The 19687-nt window shown below is 47.8% G+C and overlaps 1 pseudogene; it reads right to left on the bottom strand.

The window, feature by feature from the left end:
• Window positions 1-1855: 1855 nt before the first annotated feature.
• On the bottom strand, window positions 1856-12985 carry LOC113618556 (metabotropic glutamate receptor 8 pseudogene; annotated as a pseudogene).
• Window positions 12986-19687: the final 6702 nt, after the last annotated feature.

Here is a 19687-nt window from a genome sequence, read left to right as displayed (position 1 = left end):
TTTTGAAAACCTCAACTGAGCAATTATCACCTCCATCCCACTCCTCAAATCCTTGCCCACTTTTGGCACCAGACTCCAGGAAAGAGACAGGATTCACGGGAATTACGATGGGATTGATGGGAACCAGAATTAGTTTATAAGGGGAGAGTAACAGGAGGGAGATGATCCTCACGAAAGTTTCCCCTTCCCTAAAAGTGGGTGTTGATGAGTTAAGAACAGAAAAGAGATGCTTTGGAGCATCAGGGGAGGGAGATCAAGTCAGAGAGGAGAAGAGAACTGGGAAACTGGCTGGAGCTGGACATCACCCCAGAGCCGAAAATGCCATGCGGCTCAGAATCAGGATGCGGGAGAAATCCAAGATCCCAGGATGTTGGGGTAAACCTGGAGCTTCTGGTTCTGAATCTTGCCTCCAGGCAAGGGGTCAATTAGCCCAAGAGAAATCACTAACAACTTTCCAGTTTCCCTTGAAAGTTTCCAGAGATGGACAATTAGAGCACCCTTGGCTGCCTATTTTAATCTTGTGTCCTCCTCCTTGCCAAGGGGCTCTTCCTAACGTCTGGCTCAGATATCTCAGGCATTCCCTGACGCCTGTGTGTGACTCCTCAGCACTCCTTAGACACAGAGAGCTCCTGCTCAGCAGCCTCCTCATCTGAGAAAATTTCATCCATCTGAAAATAGTCACTAAGGGGCCTCTTACCATTCTCTCCTCCAAACTTAGGGAATTCATACAGAAGCTGGGGGGATGTTACAGACGTGAACCAGACTAGATGGTCCCCCAAGACAGCTTTCAAAGCGGAAAGCTTTTGATTCGAACCCTTCTATTTTCTGAAGTAAGTTTTCCATCACTTTGTTCATTGTTGTCACTGTATCTGTCATCTGTCCAACTTCTCCATATTCTTTTAATATTTTTAAATCTAATATGCACAGAAACAGCTTCTCACAATATTAAACGAAGACTCATTAACTCAGAGTAAGCTGGAAAAGTCATGTCCCATTGAGTAAAAAATCAGAGTGAAAAGTATTTTCCATTTTTAAAATTATGTCTATTACAAAGGACTACATAACAGATGTTAATAAATAAAATGAGAAAGTTAATGAAAGATGAATTACAATAACTTTATGTTTATGGGACTTTATGCTTTCAAAATATTGTTCCATGTGTTGTTTTATTTTGCCAATTTTATTCAAAATGTAATCTATAGATAATAGATCATCCAACCTAAACCAAAAAGTCTCGAATTATCCTGCTAAATCTGAACTTTTAATTCAACAAGAATTACCTATAATTATTCTAAGTCTGCCTCAGAGCAGTCTGAATTAATGAGGTTCTGCTCTACTGTAGCTATCACAAACCTGACAACTTTATGGCCATCTTCTAGCCCAGAGTGTCACTCCCATCTACCCATTGGTAATAAATACTATTTCTCCACACAGGAACTTTTGTCATAACACAGCATCCCACGTTAAAGAAATTTCACCAAGTAAATTATCTTAAATCTCAAATACTATAGAAATGTCTGATCTGATAAATGAGCTAAGAGTTCATCAGATCCTCGAAAAACACTTGCTTTGCTTTAAAGTAAGCCTCAATAAACAGCATATCCCAAGATACTGAGGACCCAACATGTCATAGAAATTATCACCTTTCTGTTTGTTCAGAAAAAAAAAGTCACAGTTAATCCAATTCATTCTTTTTAAAAATGGAACTAAATCAACACTTGTAGAAACCTAGACACAAACGCCTCTCTGTGAGGAAACTGTGGCCCTGAGAGGGTCTACGAGCATCTTCACCACATTCACTTTCCTCTTAAACCTGCAGCTGGAGTCAGGACAATTTATTGTCTTTCCACAACGGTCAGAATTGCCTAGTGCCTTTACCTACCTTAAAAAGTCTTAAAATGTTAGCCACCATGATGGACACGGAGCTCGCAGCAGCACCTATGACGCCAGAAATCTTGTCGGGCTTGGTGAAAATGGGTGGATCTCCATTAGCACACTTCACGTCAGAAGCATCTTTCTCTATCAAAGCCTGCACGAACGTTAGTGACTGCTCCAAAGCGTAGGTGTCCCTGGAGCAGGTGTCGAGGATCCGGACACCCAGAGTGATATTGGAGAGGAGATCAGGGTCCTTATTAATCTGGTCAATTGCATAAAGCATGGCCTCCAATCTGTGGATCCCTTTTTCCTTCTTCAGCTCCCCACAAGGCACCCCCCTCTCTCCCTTTGCATGGACAGGAAAGAGACCTCCCAAAATGATGTCCCCGTCCACTCGTATGGAATGGGCATGCTCTTGACTGTGAGCTCTTTGCGTCATCGTGAGGATCCAGTAGAACTTGGCAGTCAGGAGGAAGAAACAAGGACACGAGGCGGATCGCTTTCCCTCGAATACCATTTTCTCCACAGGTGGTGTTGCAATCCAAGACCCAAAGTTTATTCTTGCCACAGAAGAAGGGGGACCACCTGAGGCTGTACCTTCTGGAGGCTACCATCAGGGCCCATGGGGAAAAGGCTCTGTGGGTTTCAGCAGGTGTTCTTGACTTGAATGTCACAGTGAATTTCCATCAGACCCCAAGGTTCAATTTTATTTCCGTATAAAGTCAACTTGCCTGGAATGATGCAAAAATTAGAGGAACAGCTGAGGTTCTGATGTTGGGATGAGGTCACCAATTCACATCCTTAAAGTCAGCCGTGTAGCAGAATTATTCCTGGGAGGCCGGAAGCAAAAAAAAGAAAGGGTTCAGTTCAAAGGGTCTACATTTTTCATATTTTAAGCCCTGTTTGCACCGACCTCTTTTTTATTGTTTAATTTTCCCTATTCAGTAAGAAACTAATTCTTTTTGTCCCCTTATGATTCTGAACACCTGGCTGCACTGCAGCTAAACAGAGAGATTGATGACACTTGTGGAGCAAGGGAAACAGAAACGTATCAGAAACTAGGTTGATTCTCCCAAATCAGAAAGCATTTTTATGTACAATTTCATTTCAATAAATCCAATTTCTGTGAAGGTAAAAATCCCGAGATTGATGGCATGAGTTCTTTTCAAATCTGTTTTTACTTTTTACAGCTGTCTGAATTTAGCATTTAAATTTCGTCCACAAAATCAGAAAGAAAGGCTGTTTTCTGTGATGTATTCAACAAGCCAGTCATTCGTTAATGACATTTTTGGTGCCTCAGATTTCCCAATGGGAAAAAGTGATTACTCAATCACACACAAAAAAAGAGAAAGGAATCCACCCAAGGAGCCCAAAATGTATAAGTTTTATGTGAAAAGATTAAACATAGAATGTCGGCTATTTTGTGTAAATTATCTTATTGTTCTCTGATAACAAAAGAATGACTTGAAAATTAAACACATAGGGTAGGTTATGTGTGAAAATACTCCTATTACCATTGTCAGAGTTTCCCATTAATTTGTCGGAGTGGAAGCAATGGGTATGATTACAGTTCTGAAGCAAACGCTTCTTGATCCTAGAATCACTAGAGAAAATCAGAGCTAGAGGTCTATTGAAGAGCTTCTTAATTTTGTCAGACTCAGTGGGGAAAACAGTTATTTCATCAAGACTAGAAATAACCTAGAGTGAAAACATCTACAAGCAAATCTATAGGAAAATTTTATTCTAGGACCTTCACTGTTAAAGAATGCCATGAGATTCTTTCAAAGGACTTTTGTGGAGGTTTAACTGAAAACAAGAACTGACTTCACATAAGGGAATCTGATGTTTGAAATGCACATGCGGTTAAGAGAATAAACAGCACCAGCGTATTTTGGTAGGATAGTTAATCTAATGTTCATTGCTCACCTATTTATACATATGGGTTTGAAACCTGAAATTTGGACAACTCTCCTCTACCCTAGCCAACCAACATCTGGTTGTGCTTTCCATTCACTTGTTCAATTTCCAGTTCATAAAATTTTCGTTCCTCCCCAACCCAAAGGAAAGGATGGTGCCTCTCTAGAGGCCAACTGAACATATATCCAAAAGCCTTCAGAGAAAGCTGCACTTTTTTCACTTTTAGATGAGGAAAGGGGGCTTGTTGTAGCCCACTGCCTGGGATTTCTGAGTATACACCTGGAGCACACTCAGAAATACAGTCCATGGCCCAGTCTGCTGGGACAGTCCTCATTTGCCTATGACAAGCATTTCCTGCCTCCTGGCACATGCTAAGCCCTGGATTTCCCATATTCGGCCTCAAAATACTTCGTCCTTTTCTGATTTTTCTCATGACTTGACTAACATTCCGTCACACGTGATTCTCTTAGCAGCTGCTTCTCCCTCAGAAAATCTGTGATTTGGCAACAGCCTGACCTCAGGCATTCCACAAAAGGAAACACTTAGAAAGTTAACTTGACTTTCTGTATGAAACCATTTAAGTGATGGACCATGGATTACACCAACCACCCATTAAGAGAAGGAGGACTGTGCTTTACAGTTTCACGAGGAAGACCAGTTAGAAGACAGTAAAATCTCATTAACTCTGATGACTAATTCAGGGCTTGTGACCAAGTCCACAGGGCTGGGCTGACCCTGAGCGTATCCTTTCTGGCAGAGCACAGAATGAATGGATACTCGAAGGAGAAATGATGAAGGGGAAAAGGAAGGGGACATGCCGTTCTTCAAGCCACCTCCCAAGTACTTAACACACTTCAGAGAATAAATGGTTTTCAATTATAGACGACCATAAACTCAGTCTATCTGTTAATTACAAATCATCCTTACCTATGCTACTCATGTGGCATTAACCTAGTTCCACTTGTTGTACAGCCCTGGAGGTAGTAAAATTGAGTTTCTTTTAAAGGTATTCATGTCTGCAATACTTTTTAGTCTCTTCAGCATCTCATAGGTCTGTTTAGAGCTTTAAGTTAGGGAAAGATTGGGGAGTAAATAACAGAGAGACAGGAGTTAGTCTTGTTTAGGGGATGAATGCACTTAAATGGAAAACAAGAGGTACCATTTTGGTTGGGATTTACTGGGCAGTTTACTTGGATTTTTGCTTAAATTTCCTCCTTTGCAACACAGAATTAAAGGCACATAACCGCTCTGAAGCTCGGTTTTCTTGTCTGTAAAGGGATGCCACAAGGCACACACGGAAAGCGCGGTAGCTGGCACAGGGTAAGTGCTCAGTAAACAGGAGCAATCGTTGCTAAGCTAGTCTGCAACTCATTTTCCACTAAAGCACAGCAACTTTTTCCGTATTTGTCCAGTTGGTGAGATTGTTACTGAAAACTTTTGTCACTTTGAAAGTAAAATCAGAGCTACTTACAAAATGTCGAAATACAGCAGTTATTTCAAACTCTGATACACTGTCATACAAATCAGACTCTTGATGACTGGAAGGCTTAGTTTCCCTTTAAAATTCTAAGGAAACGTATATTTGAAAGTTTGTAGAAACCTACATAAATCTGGTGGCATCGCATAATCTTGCAGGGCCTAATCTTGCTCTGGGGCAATTCTTGTGAGCTTTAATCTGAACTCATCCAAGTGGGCGTCAATGAATTTTAACAAAATGACCTTTTTGTGCTATCGAGCCAGACAGTTCTACTTCATGTTCTGTGCTTGATTTAAAATCAGTTTTTCTCTCAAGCGGACCTTCCTCTGGGCTTTGATAGAAACCTCACCTGAGATGATGGACTTCTTCAAGGAGGCGTGAGGTCCACACTCCTGAAAGCGACCTCTGAGGGGAGAAGACACCTTCCACTATTTCTGAGCCCTCAGGCGGAGGGCTTCCAGGAGGCTTAACCATTAAATGGTCGCGCTCAGCCCTTCCTGTTCATTCATTCCCTCCCAGCTGGTCCTAAGTACACGGTAAATGGGTACCTTGTAGATCATTAGCACTTCCATTACCCACCTCCGTGGCCTGGGTCTGCTGGGGAGCAGGCCCCCCCCAGCTGGGACAAGAGTCAGTGGCTCCCTCACAGGCTCTAGCTATTTCCTGAAAGGCCAGGAATATGGACAGCTCCTCAAGGACCAGGGCCCTGAATTCTGCTGCTTTTTACCTTCTAGGTACCTTCTCTGAACCAAAGTCTCAAGCACCTAACAGAGTATCTCACTGAATTTTCATACACCAATCATTAGGTCTTGTAAATGAGAAAAAAAGGCTCCAAGAGGTTGAGTATGGCCCAAAGCCCTCAGCTAGTAAACGGCACCACGGTCGAAGTCCTCAGGACCTCCAGGTGGGTCCTGCCCTTTGAGAAAGCCCCCAGTCTCTGCAGAGGCTGATTGGGACACCACAAGCAAGGGGGAAGGCCCTGCCCCTCCACTGAAATCTTTCAGAAATGTGCATATCTTTGAGCCTTAGCTCTTTAAGAAAAATAATGAACTAATTAGGAGGGGACAATCTGGGGGCATTTCCAGGGCAGGGTGATTTCTGAAGGTTTCAACGAGTTGAGAATATCAAATGTAGTTTGTCCAAACCCCTCTGCTTCAAATCCGGTTTCCCAGACAGCCTGACACCAGTGAGAACAAACCCACCAAGCCACGTGGGATCTATCTGGGTCTGTCACCAGGTCTTCCTCCAGCAACCCGGCAAGTGCTTTTAAGACACGGTGTGGTAAAATCCTGACAGGGATAGCAATAGCCAAGAACTGTAATCGTTTTCTCAGAAAAAGGCCAAACAGCCTCCCTCTGCTGTGTTCCATTCAGCTCTTTAACAAATAGGTTAAGCTCAATATCGTCATCAATTCACAAAATTGCAAATCCGGCAGTTTTTCTTGAAACAGCCCACGTTTGCAGCTCTTTTTGGTTGTTTTAGAAAATGCATCCTATTTGTTTATCATCTCCTGTGCCACCACAGGTATGCACAGCCCTGGAATCTTGGTGGGGACAGAATGAGGATGGGCTAGACAGAGACTCCCCTGGCAACAGAGGCCTGGAATTGGATCCTTGTCTGACAGTCGCTGGCTGGTGACACTGAGCACGTCACTTCACCTCTGTGTGCTTCCATTTCCTCATCTGTGAAATGAGTGAGATGGACCATATAATCTCTAAGGTGTCTTCCAGCTTCCTGTTCTGAGGTTCTATTATTTAATGATAAGGAAATATGAGATTATGCTCAAAACACCAGAGCAAGGCTTTGCCAACTGAACACAATAAATGATTTCGTTTGCAAGCTGAGTGGCTTTTCCCCATCGGTGAGAGAGGGTTGTAAAACCTCTTCTCTACAAGCAGGCCCCATATTAAGAAAATCTGATACACGAGAGGCTCAATTTACTAAACAGATAAATTAGAAGGTGATTATTTGCATTACAAAAGAATTCACCACAGGTTTCCTTTAAATAGCTAAATCCCCCGTGCATTTAAAATGCAATCTGAGATATTTTTTTTTAAAAAAGAGGCAAAAAAAATGCAATTTGATTTAGAATTCAATTTGCACCATTTTTTTCAATAACACAGCTATTGCATAAAAAGACCACATTTAAAGTAATGAGAAGCGACTTTTATAGTATGTATCATATAAGAAGAGGGAAAGGGGCTGAAACAAACATTTACTGAACGCTACAGCGTGCCTGGAGCACGTTACCTCATTTGCACTACAAGATACACCAATGAGGTTGGTATCACGGCCCCCATTTGGTATATAAGGAACCTAAAAACAGAAAGATTATATGAATGTGTCTAAAATCTTGGGCCGGAACTCAAATGCAGGACTGTGATATGTTCTTTCCCTTACCCCACACCCCTTGGGTGCAGCAGACCATGAAGAATGTCAAGCTGACCCTGATTTGATGATGTGGGCTGTGACTGTGGCATCCTAGGTTCTGAGAAGTACCCCCCAGTACTCACTCCATGGCACTGGGCAAGTCACTTAACCTGGGATCAGTTTCTTTGTTTCTAAACTGAGGAATGATTTCTGGCCACCTCCTACGGTTGCGAAATGAAATGATATATGTCAAAGTACTTTATAAACTGGCAAGTGCTGTAAGAATGTACAGGGAAACTATCGTTTAACAATCAGTCCCGCTGGGACTTCCCTAGTGGTGCAGTGGTTAAGAATCCGCCTGCCAATACAGGGGACACGGGTTCAGTCCCTGGTCTGGGAAGATCCCACATGCCGTGGAGAGACTAAGCCCATGCACCACAACTACTAAGCCTGCGTTCTAGAGCCCGAGAACCACAACTACTGAGCCCACGTGCCACAACTACTGAAGCCCGCACACCTAGAGCCCGTGCTCCGCAACAAGAGAAGCCACCGCAATGAGAAGCCCGAGCACTGCAATGAAGAGTAGTCCCCACTCGCTGCAACTAGAGAAAGCCAGGGCGCAGCAACGAAGACCCAACTCAGCCAAAAACAAATAAATAAATAAAAAATAAATTTATTTTAAAAAAAATCAGTCCTACAATTCAAATATTTTACTGGTGTACTGTGCTTAGAAGACCCTAAAAAAACACTTTCCCATCATACACAGGGCTGGTCAGACCTTAACAAGTCATGCATCCAAGAAATCAAAGGGAAAACTGGAAAGAAGGACACAAGAGGAAAAGTCAATGGAAATCAACATCTGGCTGGAAAGCTGAAGTTCATGGACACTTGGAGCACTCAAAGTGCTGTTCTGAAGAAAGTGGTGACAAGATATTCTTCTGTAGTGAGAAGAGGACAATAGGATGCCTTCCTAAGTTGTATGCAGGACAAGATGCAGAGCTTCTACCACTACGGCTCATTACCACTAGAAAAGTTAGCCAGTAAACAGCCAGAAGATTTCTATCTGCAGGGATACCCTTGCCTGGAAAAGTATGTGCTCAATAATTTGCACATACTCCTCTTCAGCCTCTCCTACATCTTCCCACTTCTGTGCATCTGCTCCCTCCTCCCCCAGACCTGGATCTCCCCCCTCCCTCACGGCTGATGTGTCCTACAGGTCACAACCTTAAGAGCTGGTTTCCTGTTACCGTGGCCCTCCCCAGGGAGTGAGTAAATTCATCAACATGTATCACAACCTGAAGATGCATTACTGTCATCCCCCAACTGGAACATCTGCATTTATAAGACCATTTCCAGGAGATCCATAATTTCTTTACCAAAGAAATGTCTCTAATAGTGGTTAAGACTGGCACTGTAACAAACCAAAGCCGGGAGTTATCATAAGTCAGGAGCCTCTCAAATCCATCCCATGGCAATGCCCACCACTCAGAAGGCAGGTCCTGGGAGAAAAATGCATCATGCTCAAGGTCCTCAGTCAGTGGGTGAGTTCATCACAAGTTGTCCAAGTACCAAGTAGAAATAACAATCAAACCAAAGAACTCTCTGAGGGAAGGAAGGAAGGAAAGAAGGGAGGGAGGGAGAGAGGGAGGGAGGGAGGGAGAGGGAAGGTGGAAGGAAGGAAGGAAGGAAGGAAAGAAGGAAGGAAGGAAGGAAGGAAGGAAGGGAGGGAGGGAGGGAGGGAGGGAGGAAAGGAGGGGGGAAGGAAGGAAGGGAGGAAGATAGTTCAAATATAAATTTCTAGCAGACAGAAGACCCCCCTTGGGATGGAAACATTATAATCCAGCTGGCTCTCCGTTCATATCCTTTTCTCCCACACAACATGGGGTGGCTGTCCCCCCTGAGCAAACTACATGAGTGAGTCTGGTCATGTCCAATCAGGTTCTATCAAGAAAACAGCAACAGTTTCCTGAACCTTCAAAAGCCAGCCTATTTGACAAGCATCGAGATATGGCCAGATCTTTGCTGTGGGTCCAGCTAAGAGATTACTCCAGGCAACCATTTCTTTTTAAGACACTGCGACAGGGCAACCCCATTCCCTGGACTAAAGCAAAGTCCTCTTTCTGTTGAGTATTCTAACTACAGGAGGAAGACCGTGAGAAAAGAACTTGGAAGGAAAAAAGCATTGCTACCACGAGCACATGTATACAGTGTTCTGTGCCTCATGCCCTGAAGACAGCGAAACGCTCTTACACAATGATTGGCACTAGATGTTGCCAAAGTGAACGTCTACGGGTTGTTTGCTGCATAAATACCAATTAAACAAGCCCTGCAGCAGCTTCAACCTGCCCAGCCAACTTTGAAAAGAGCACATCTCTCCAGACCTCTAACTTTCTCCTGCACTCATTAGAGCTCAACTCTTCCTTTTATCTATTCCTTTTGGATTTAGATGTTTTTAGCATTATTAAGTAGTAATAATTAGCAAAAGGAGCAGGAGGGCAGAACTAGCTAGCACAAACCAAGTAGAACAAATGGAGCCTAAGTAACAGTACAGAGCTGTGTTCTCAGCATCTTTTTCTTTATTCTGGATAAATCCTCTCCTGGGGAGCCTCCCCTCACCTATTTCTCCCCATATCCCTGATTTAAAAGCAAGAATTCTTTGTCTTTATCTCAAGTATGATACAACCTGTAGTTGACTTTGAAATGGGAAAATTGCATTTAAAAAGCTTACTTCATCTTCCCCGATGGGTAAGGCTTTTCAAAATTATCAAACCACATATTTTCAAGAAACAGGCAATGAACTCCACACAGCTGGTTCTGTCTCCGACAGAGATCTTTGAGGACATTATTCACAAGCAAGGGACCAAGGTACACTAAAGTGGTTTCTGTAGCCATTTGCAATTACTGACAATTTCATAACGGAAAATGGAAATTATAGTCAAGTGCAATAAACTGTTTATCCAAGATCTACCTGCTGGTGGCTCTTTTTTCTCTTTTTATTTTTTCTTTCAAGCAAAATACCAGCTATCATCGGAATGCATTTCTCCCGTTTATGATTTTCCTTATCGATACCTCCACCGCCAACCCTGTTTTCCAGTTCTGATGTTGGCAGGATTTGTATTCAATCGCGATCGTGGCCGAGACGGTAGTGTATTCTTGGATGTTTGCGAGACTCCCACGCCGTCAGGTCTGTGGGAAAGGATCACCCCCAAATGGCAAATAGGGCATTTCCTCCTCGGGCGGGACTCGCTCCGGGGACTGAGGGTTTGGGGCTTCTGCAGCTGGCGGGTGGGTCTATTTTCACCCCTGCCCTCCCGGGCGCGCAGACACCCTCTGATTCCGGGCCCCGGGGGAAACAATTCTTCAGGGAAGCGTCGAGGGCGCCGTCTTGCGCAGTTGGCTGACTCGCACACCCCTCCGCATTTCATGTGCACCGAGGAAGCGTGTCAGACGGGGTTTTGGGGGGCGGGGGACTCTGTTACATTTTCACCAACTGTACGAACCTCAGAGGATCTCCGAGCTGCTTGGCAGAGCCCCTGGGCTCGCTCTCAGCGCGGCTCAGGGGATTCTCCGCCTCTGCCTCTATCTCAGCCCGCAGCCACTCACCCCGCCCCCGCTCCCCTCTTCCCTGCCGCATCTTCCTTTTTCTTCTCTGTTCCTTCGTCTGTTGAACCCCGGCTCCGGGTAGAGCCAGGGCCTTAGAAGTACCCGGTTCCTCTTGCCTTTCCCGCGCCGCCGGGGTATTCCGGCGCCGCCCCAGTCCCCCGGCGCGCCCGGGGATCCGGGCTCCGCGCGCTGCAGGGCAGGGAGCGCCTCCGCCCCCGCCGCACCTGGCCGCCGCGAGCGCCCACACCCCGCGCGGGTCCCAGCCAAACTGGGGCCACGCTGGCCGTAGGTGCTTCGGAGGCGCTGTCGGGGGCATTGCCTTTGTCGTTTAAACTCAAGATCCCCGAGACCATTACTCCTCCTCCCACCCCCAGCAGGACACGGAACTCCAGTGTTTTCCTGAAAGCCGCAAAAGGGGGGCGCGGAAACCCCAACCTCGCCGGGCTAACTCGGGGAACGCAAGCTCAGGCATACCACACGTACGCTGTGTGGGGATGTGGGGTCTCGAGAATCCCCAAACCACCCGGCTTCCCCCGCGACCCCCATCTTCCCTAGATCCTGCTTAGACATTCATCCAGCCCCACGCTCAGGAAGGCGGGGGTTACCCCAACTCATCCCGGAAGCCTCTAACTTCGGAAATCCCTCCCGTTAGTTCGCGGAACGGAGGTACCTCGTCATCTCGGCGAGGCAAGTCCGGATTCCGCCAGGGCAGATCCAGGAGGTCACACGGGGCAGGCAATCCGCGGAAGGAGCGCTTTACAATCCTGCCGCCGCACGCCCCATCCGAGCACCCTAGGCGCGCCTGCCCCTTCCCGTCACCCTTCAGTCTCCCATTCGCCGACTAAACTTTTGGGGGACCACATCTCCAAGCCCTGGGAGTTCCATGCTAAGCCTGCCTCTTTTCTGAACCTCCTCACTGGAATGTAATCATGGGAAGATAAGAGGGGTGGCTGCCTTGTTCTTTGCAACGTAAAATCAACAGACACCCAATCAAGCTCCGATGCCCGGCCAGCCCCTCGCCCCCTGGTGCCCACTCTCCCTCGCCTCTCATTCCCGTCACCTCCGCCCACCAGTTCTCTCCCGGACCCCGGGTGTGCAAGGCCATCTACTTGTGCCCAGGAAAAGCAAATCACTAAAGTGATCTGGGAAGGAACGGTGCACCTGGCTGTCCACTGAACGGTTTTAGGGAAGAAAACGAAAAGGGGAATCAAAACGGGGGAATTCTCTTTTTTTTCTCAAGCACAGCCTTTGGGGAGAGTTCGGGGGTGGGGGCTTTTTTTGCCTGTGGTTCGGCACTTGCTCTTCTCTTTTCCTCTCTCCGCTGCTCGGCGAGCCTTACCCTGCTCCCCACAGAAGGCGCAGTGAGGAAGCCCGCGGGGGGCCCGCAGCTCCATGTCAGCGCCGCCAACGCCGCCGCCGCCGCTCTAGGAGAGCACCGCGGCCGCACTTGTGGCTGGTCTCGGGGCTGAGGGGGCTGAGCTGGCCCAGCCGGCGCCAGGTCTCTTCCATGTGAATAACAAATACTCCCACCGGCGGCCGCGATTGGCCTGCGCCCGGCGCCTCCAGATCCTCCGCCCGCGGCCATTCACCCGGCGCGGTGCGGGGAGCCGCGGCCGGGATCGCGCCCGGGATCGCCAATCGCTTTGCGCCAACCAGTCACTTCGGGAAGCAGGAGGAGGAACCCCGAGGGGTGGGAGCCCCTGGATTTCGGATTTCGGTGTCTCGGTTCTGCCCGGATACGGGCAGGGAGAGGGACACTCGACCGGCGGCGGATTCCCCTCCGCGCTACATCAGCCCTCAGCGATGCGGGGACCAGAAATGTCAATAGTTCTGATTTTAAAAATCACTGCATCCGCCCCGCCCCGACAAAAAAAGGGAGGACCCAAAGACTGGGGGTGGGGCGGGGAGGGTAGGAAGAAGTACGGGTGGGTGGCTGTAAGTAGGAGTAAGGCTGTGAAGGAGAGGAGCGCCTCCGACTGCCAGACGAGCCCGGGACACGCGCGGGAAGCGCAGCACGAAGGCCACCCGGAGCACGTAGTCGGGACCACGAGCCCGGGGCTTGCCTTCGTGAGCAATGGGTCACGAAAAGGGTCACCGTGAAGAATACACGGTAGACGGCACGTGTCCCGCCCCACGCTTTCTTGTTGGGGATGCTCAGAGTAAAGCCTTCAGCTGCGCGCTTCCCCTGCAAAGTTTGCTCGCGCCGCGCTACCGCTCAGCCATTTATCCTGCCCCGCGGCACCGGGCGATCGTCTCCCCGCCCCCAGCCCGGGGCTCTCGGGGCGCAGTCTATAGAACCCCCGCAGCCCGAGCATGGACGGAAGATCGGGCCGCTGCGGGCCCTGCGCAGAAGGGGGCGTGGGCCGGCACGGTGACCGGCATCTTATTGAGCTGATTCAAGCAGCTGCAGATACGGGGCGGGAAAATCCTGGGGACCCACGCCACGCAGCTCCTGGGTTCCCGAGGGGTAACTCAACCGATGGAAGCCCGCCGGACTCGACGGGCACGGTCCAGAGGCACTCTCCACGAGTTACTGCCCAGGCACCCCGCACCTGCCCGGGGCGAAGGAAAGGAGCCGCTCGCCGCCCAGCGCCCGGGAAGCTGCGGCCCGCCCGACCTTGTGTTGGTGAGAAAGTTCCATCTAGAGGCGGCCGCGCGCAACTGCAGCCGGCGCCCCAGGCCTGACCTCCTGCCTTGGCCGCCCGGTGAGCCAGGGAGGGAGTGCCGCCTCTCCCCACCTCCCAGACAGCGCGGGAACGCTGGGGCAGAGGGGGACAGACAGCAGGAGATGGGGAGGATGGAGGAGGGGAGGACAGGCCCGGTGCATGGCAGGCCCTCTACCCCCGGTCTCATCTCTGCAATGAATTCCAACTTCCTAAGCATCATGAACTTCATAAGCATCATGACAGGTACCTTGCGTTATTCTGTATATTGCTTATCCGGCGTGGGCTTCTTTCATTCTCACACCAACTCTGAGGTGATCAAAATTATTAAGTCCACTCTACAGATGAAGAAGGAAACCGAGGCTTAGAGACACAGCTAGAAAGCACTAGAGCCAGAAATCAGAGCACCCTGGCTTCCAAGCCCCATACACACTTTCTCTCTGGGGCTGTTGCTTTTCCCAAGGCTGGTGTTAGGGTACCAAGTTTCCTCTTTCATAAAGCCACCCTCGCCCTTTGTCACTTAGGAAAAAAATCTACAGGTTTCCAGCCCAGGAGATCTCTTCTCCTTTCATTTCCATGTCTTCGCATTCCTTTCCCTTCCCTCTCTCATCACCACATGAGGAGCTAGCTATTCGATTGTAGAATCATGATTTTATGGCTGCAACCGCCTGGAGGGAGGATGGATAATTTGGAGAGATAAAATAGGCTGGATCCCCTGTCCTCAAGTTTCTATACCGGGATCCTCAATTCACTGTGAATGCACAGCACAGCCTTGAGGGAGTGACCAGGGGGCAGTGCAGCCTGGGGCAGGGAAGGTGCAAACAGAGAAGGCGGCTTCATTGATACAGAGATGGAGCTGGGAGGGCTCATGGGTCACATGCCTGCCCATGAAGTTTGGGGAACTTTCTTATGTACTGGAAGGGCTCCGTCTTCCCCCAGAAGTGTGAAGGTAAGCTGAGCAGCCTGATGTCCGTAGTAGACAGCCCACCCCCGCCACACACTGCAGACTGGCGCCATCTGGCTCAGCAGAGCAATGCAGGTGTGTGAATAAGTCCCTCTGTAAACCCTTTTCTATGTATGCCTTAATACATTTGTGGGGAGGGACTTCCCTGGTGGTCCAGTGGTTAAGAATCCGTCTTGCAATGCAGGCAACTCCGGTGGTTCGATCCCCGGTCAGAGAACAAAGATCCCATATGCCGCGGGGCAACTAAGCCCACGCCACAACTAGAGAGCCCAAATGCCACAACTAAGACCCGACGCAGCCAAAAATAAATAAATATTGAAAGAAAGAAAGGAGGAAGGGAAGAAGGAAACATATGTCTCTTCTTTAAAAAAAAAAAAAATTGGGGGGGAAAAGGACATGAAGGAGAGGGCAGGCAGAGCAAACCCAAAGGTACCCTGTACCCACAGAGCTGCTGACAGCACCGTAGTCTTCAGCGTCTGCTAGAGGCCCCAGGAGTATTGTCACCCAGGTGAGCATGGAGGGCAGCACCCTGGCACTCTGGTGGGCCCATCTCAGGAACAAGGACAGCACAGCCGGTTGTGGCTTTGGAGGCCTGACAAGACTGAGTGAGCTGCTCAGGAGAGAAATGCCTAATGAGCCTGCTCTTCCCCTTCCCCTACTGATCGCTACCTGCAGAGAACTGGGGTCCTGCGTGCACATCGTGGCCTTTTCTGGTGCAGCCCTCTGAGAGATGAGCAGAATTGGTCTCTCCTAGGGAAAGTATAATTCTGACATTCGGTTTTACATCACCTTTAACTCTTGAAAGTGAGAATGGGGCCATCATCCCAATCTGACATGGAATCTGGTCAATACGGAATAAATTCATTCTACATATTCCCGAGTGTTTCCAATGACTTTATCTGGTGGCCCCTGAGCAAGTGACAAGCTCATATACAGGTCAGAATCCAGCCAGACTGATAGCCACATCAGGGCACAGGAAGCGAGACTGTCTCCACAAGTCATTGGTCCCTGCCAGGAACACTCACATGGTTACACTAGGCAGTCCAGCCCGGACTCATCACGCTCAGACCCCAGGGCTCCACTCACCCTCTGCTGCACCTGTGTCAGCAGCTGATTCCAGAGTCACCAGCCTGCTCTCACCTCGGGCTAACCCACCACGATATGAAATGTGTCTTTGGAAAGTGTCTGACCTCATTATCCATCCCACCCCCAAATATTTATGCACACCAAATCTATTTCCAGACAGTTAATCCTCAAAGGAGATTTGCCTATAATCTCATTTTTCCATTGATTTCCAATGATTTCCATTGATTTCCACGTGAAAAACTGCCCGTGTGTTGGATAATGCAAAAAACAATGCCATATGTTTGGGGTCCATTTAACTCAAGCTGTGATGTGTATTTCACACATGGAGACTTATGCCACAATTCCTGCTTTGGGGTAATCATTGAGACTCAAACTTTTGCAGGCTACTCACACAGGAGGCATACTGACAGCATGAAGCTCCCACATGGAGCACAGCTAACAGGGCAAAGTGGGAATACAATTTGTTTCTTCTGGAAACTCAGACAATCCATATATGTTTTTTACTAGACCATCTGCAAGTGGTGGTGAGTGTACCATGTGGGTTTTGCTCAGTTTATGAAAGCCCTGGCTCCTGGAAGCAAGATCAGACGTGTGAGACCTATCGACAGGGCCAGTGAGGGGCATGACAGCAGAGCGCCCCTCCCTGCACCGTCAGCTCACCCCTGCATGCAGAAGCCACGGGGAGGGATTTCCTGAGAGGGGAATCTATGGCACAGTGTACATGCATCCTGCTGGCTCCAGCTGGGCTCCCCCAGAAGCACAACCTGAGACAAGGATTTAAGGGCAGGTAGGTTATTTAAGAGGTGAAGGAGGGCCCAGTAGTGGAGTGGGCAACAGAGCCAAGAAAGAATGTGTTATCAAGCCAGCTGCCCCTGTGGGGCCTGGGGATCTGCATGTTTTGCAAACATTCCAGGTGATTCTGATGCCATTCACTAAAATGTGAAACCCGCTCCTTTCAGGAAATCATTCTCACAAGCAATCAGCAGGTGGCACATTTAAATATATAAAAACTGACTTGCAAAGCCTAGGGAGGCAGACCTTAGAAATAGGAGTCCAGGGAGGGGAGGCCCATGCTGCCCATGTCTGTGGTCACAGAAGCTCCTATCCTCTCTTTTCTACTCTTTTCATTTTTTTTTTTATGCTTTTGTAATGCCTGTCTCTCTCTCTTTTTTTTTTTTAACATCTTTATTGGAGTATAATTGCTTTACAGTGGTGTGTTAGTTTCTACTGTATAACAAAGTGAATCAGCTATACGTACACATATATCCCCATATCCCCTCCCTCTTGCGTCTCCCTCCCACCCACCCTATCCCACCCCTCTAGGTGGACACAAAGCACCGAGCTGATCTCCCTGTGCTATGCGGCTGCTTCCCACTAGCTATCTGTTTTACATTTGGTAGTGTATATATGTCCAGGCCACTCTCTCACTTCGTCCCAGCTTACCCTTCCCCCTCCCCGTGTCCTCAAGTCCATTCTCTACGTCTGCGTCTTTATTCTTGTCCTGCCCCTAGGTTCTTCAGCACCATTATTTTTTTTAGATTCCATATATGTGTTAGCATATGGTATTTGTTTTTCTCTTTCTGACTTACTTCACTCTGTATGACAGACTCTAGGTCCACCCACCTCACTACAAATAACTCAATTTCATTTCTTTTTATGGCTGTCCACTGTTTTTATACCCAGATATTTCCACCCTGTTTTCTGAGGGAAAAAAAAGAGGCTGAGTTCCAGCCCTAACTTTGCCATTAACAAGTCATATCATCTTGAACTTTTAACATTTATGCACCTCAATATTTTACCTGTAATGTGGGTCTGCCAAAGACAGCCACCTGTCCAACCGAGATTCATGTTCCCCTATCAATAGTATAGACTTGTCACCAGAAAGTGGCACACACACACACACACACACACACACACACACACACACACACACAGGGGCTGCATTTCCCTACCTTCCTTGCATCTAGGATCTAGGTGGGGTCATGTATGTACTTCTTGTAGAATGAACAGAAATGATCAGGTCACTTGTGGGCCAAGGAAATTAAGAAGAAAACGCTTCCTCACTCTCTCTTTCCCCTTCTTCCAGCCAGAAGCAGAGATCTCCATGGTCCTGGGATTGGCAGCTCAAGGTGGATGGGCCCTGGGTCCTCAAATGGCCAAGCTGAGGAAAGCTCCCTGCCTACGAGAACATCCATGCTGCATTGTTAGGTGAGTGAGAAACTTTCATGTGCTGTCACTGAAATTTAAGGATTCAATTGTTACAGTACCTAGTTGTTACTTTATTAAGGTGGTGTTGGAGGAGGTCATCAAAAGGACATGACTGCTTGACCGGCAAGCTGACCCCGGGCGATCAGAGATCCCTCACCCGCCTCCCCTGTCCTTGGGATGTATAGCTGCCTCCTATTCCCATTCTAGCAGCCGTTTCAAGAATGTAGCTGTGAGAGGGTAAAGTGCTGCTGAGCCTGTTGGACTAAAGACGTAACCGAACCCAGTTAAGGCTTCTATATAAACTTTTAAGATTCTGGCGAGTGGATGCTGAGATGTACTCCTCTCACAGCTGCCTAAGACAAGCCTCGAATGTTCCCCTGCTTATTAAACCTGCCACCTACCAATCTGGAGTGGGCCTCCTCTTTCTTCGGTCTCTCCTTGCCCTCCGTTTATAGGTCCAGTTTCAGATCTCACCCAGGGTTGTGAGTCAGCAAGTGGACATGGTGACGGTTGTTCCCACTCACCTAGGAGACACACAGGGGAAACGTTCCTGCTTCTCTAAAGACCACCTGAGGTCAAGCTGAGCACAGTCACATGCCCTTCCTCAGCAACACTTATGCACCCAGAAGCATGAGGCCACGTTGACATCCTTCGCAAGCCCAATCCTCCCTACCCCTCCCATAGCCTGGCCGGAGAGAAGGAAAAGATAACTAATGCAGCTCCTCTGCGTCACTGGTGTTTGCCTCGTGCTAGAATAGTCACTCCCTAGGACACCTTCAAGCCGAGGGGACTGCACTCATGAGAGAGAAATTGCTTTTCACTTCTTCTTATATAACCTCCTTCAAGCATCAAAAAAATATATTCTTTTGAACTACCTGGGAAAGGAAAACTGTGTTTCCCAGTACTGAAACACGCTCATTATTTCTTCTCTACCCGTCCTTCCCTGACCAACTCAGTCCTATCTTTCGCAAAAATCTTCCCAACCTTCTGGAGCAACCCAGTATCACCCACGCAGTTCAACTTCTTTATATGCTCATGCTTTCTTTTTGCACATCTGTCAGGCTGACTGTATTGTCTTATGGTGGAGTAGCAGACTTCATTTGGGTCCCTGGGAATACGGTAAGTAATCATGAATTACTTGACTGTTAACCTTGGAAAGGATGAAATAGCCACACCACCACGAGCATCACCACCGCCACCATCACCACCACCGTTACTACCACTCACACATGCAATTTAGCTCCCTCTAACGCTAATATATTACACTAGAGACAGCTTACTCTATATCATATTTTTAAAATCACTTTGTAAACATTGCTGGGCGTAACCCAACCCCTAACATGATCTGATTTATATATTTCAGCTCCTTAGGTTTAAAAATTATTTGAATCTTATTCTTCAATTATTCACTAGATTTTTCATCTGAATCTCAGAAACCTGGGTTCTTACAAGAAAAACACTTAAAACGATGTTGGGCAAACAGAAAGAATAGAAATGTTAGCTACTAGTTGCTATTGTCCAGAA

This window comes from Aethalodelphis obliquidens, unplaced genomic scaffold (assembly GCF_003676395.1).
Source record: "Aethalodelphis obliquidens isolate GAN/ISIS:26980383/991018 unplaced genomic scaffold, ASM367639v1 scaffold5, whole genome shotgun sequence".
Classification (NCBI taxonomy): Eukaryota; Metazoa; Chordata; class Mammalia; order Artiodactyla; family Delphinidae; genus Aethalodelphis; species Aethalodelphis obliquidens.
Note: the sequence above shows the minus strand (reverse complement) of the source record. Positions and strands in the feature narration are given on the sequence as shown.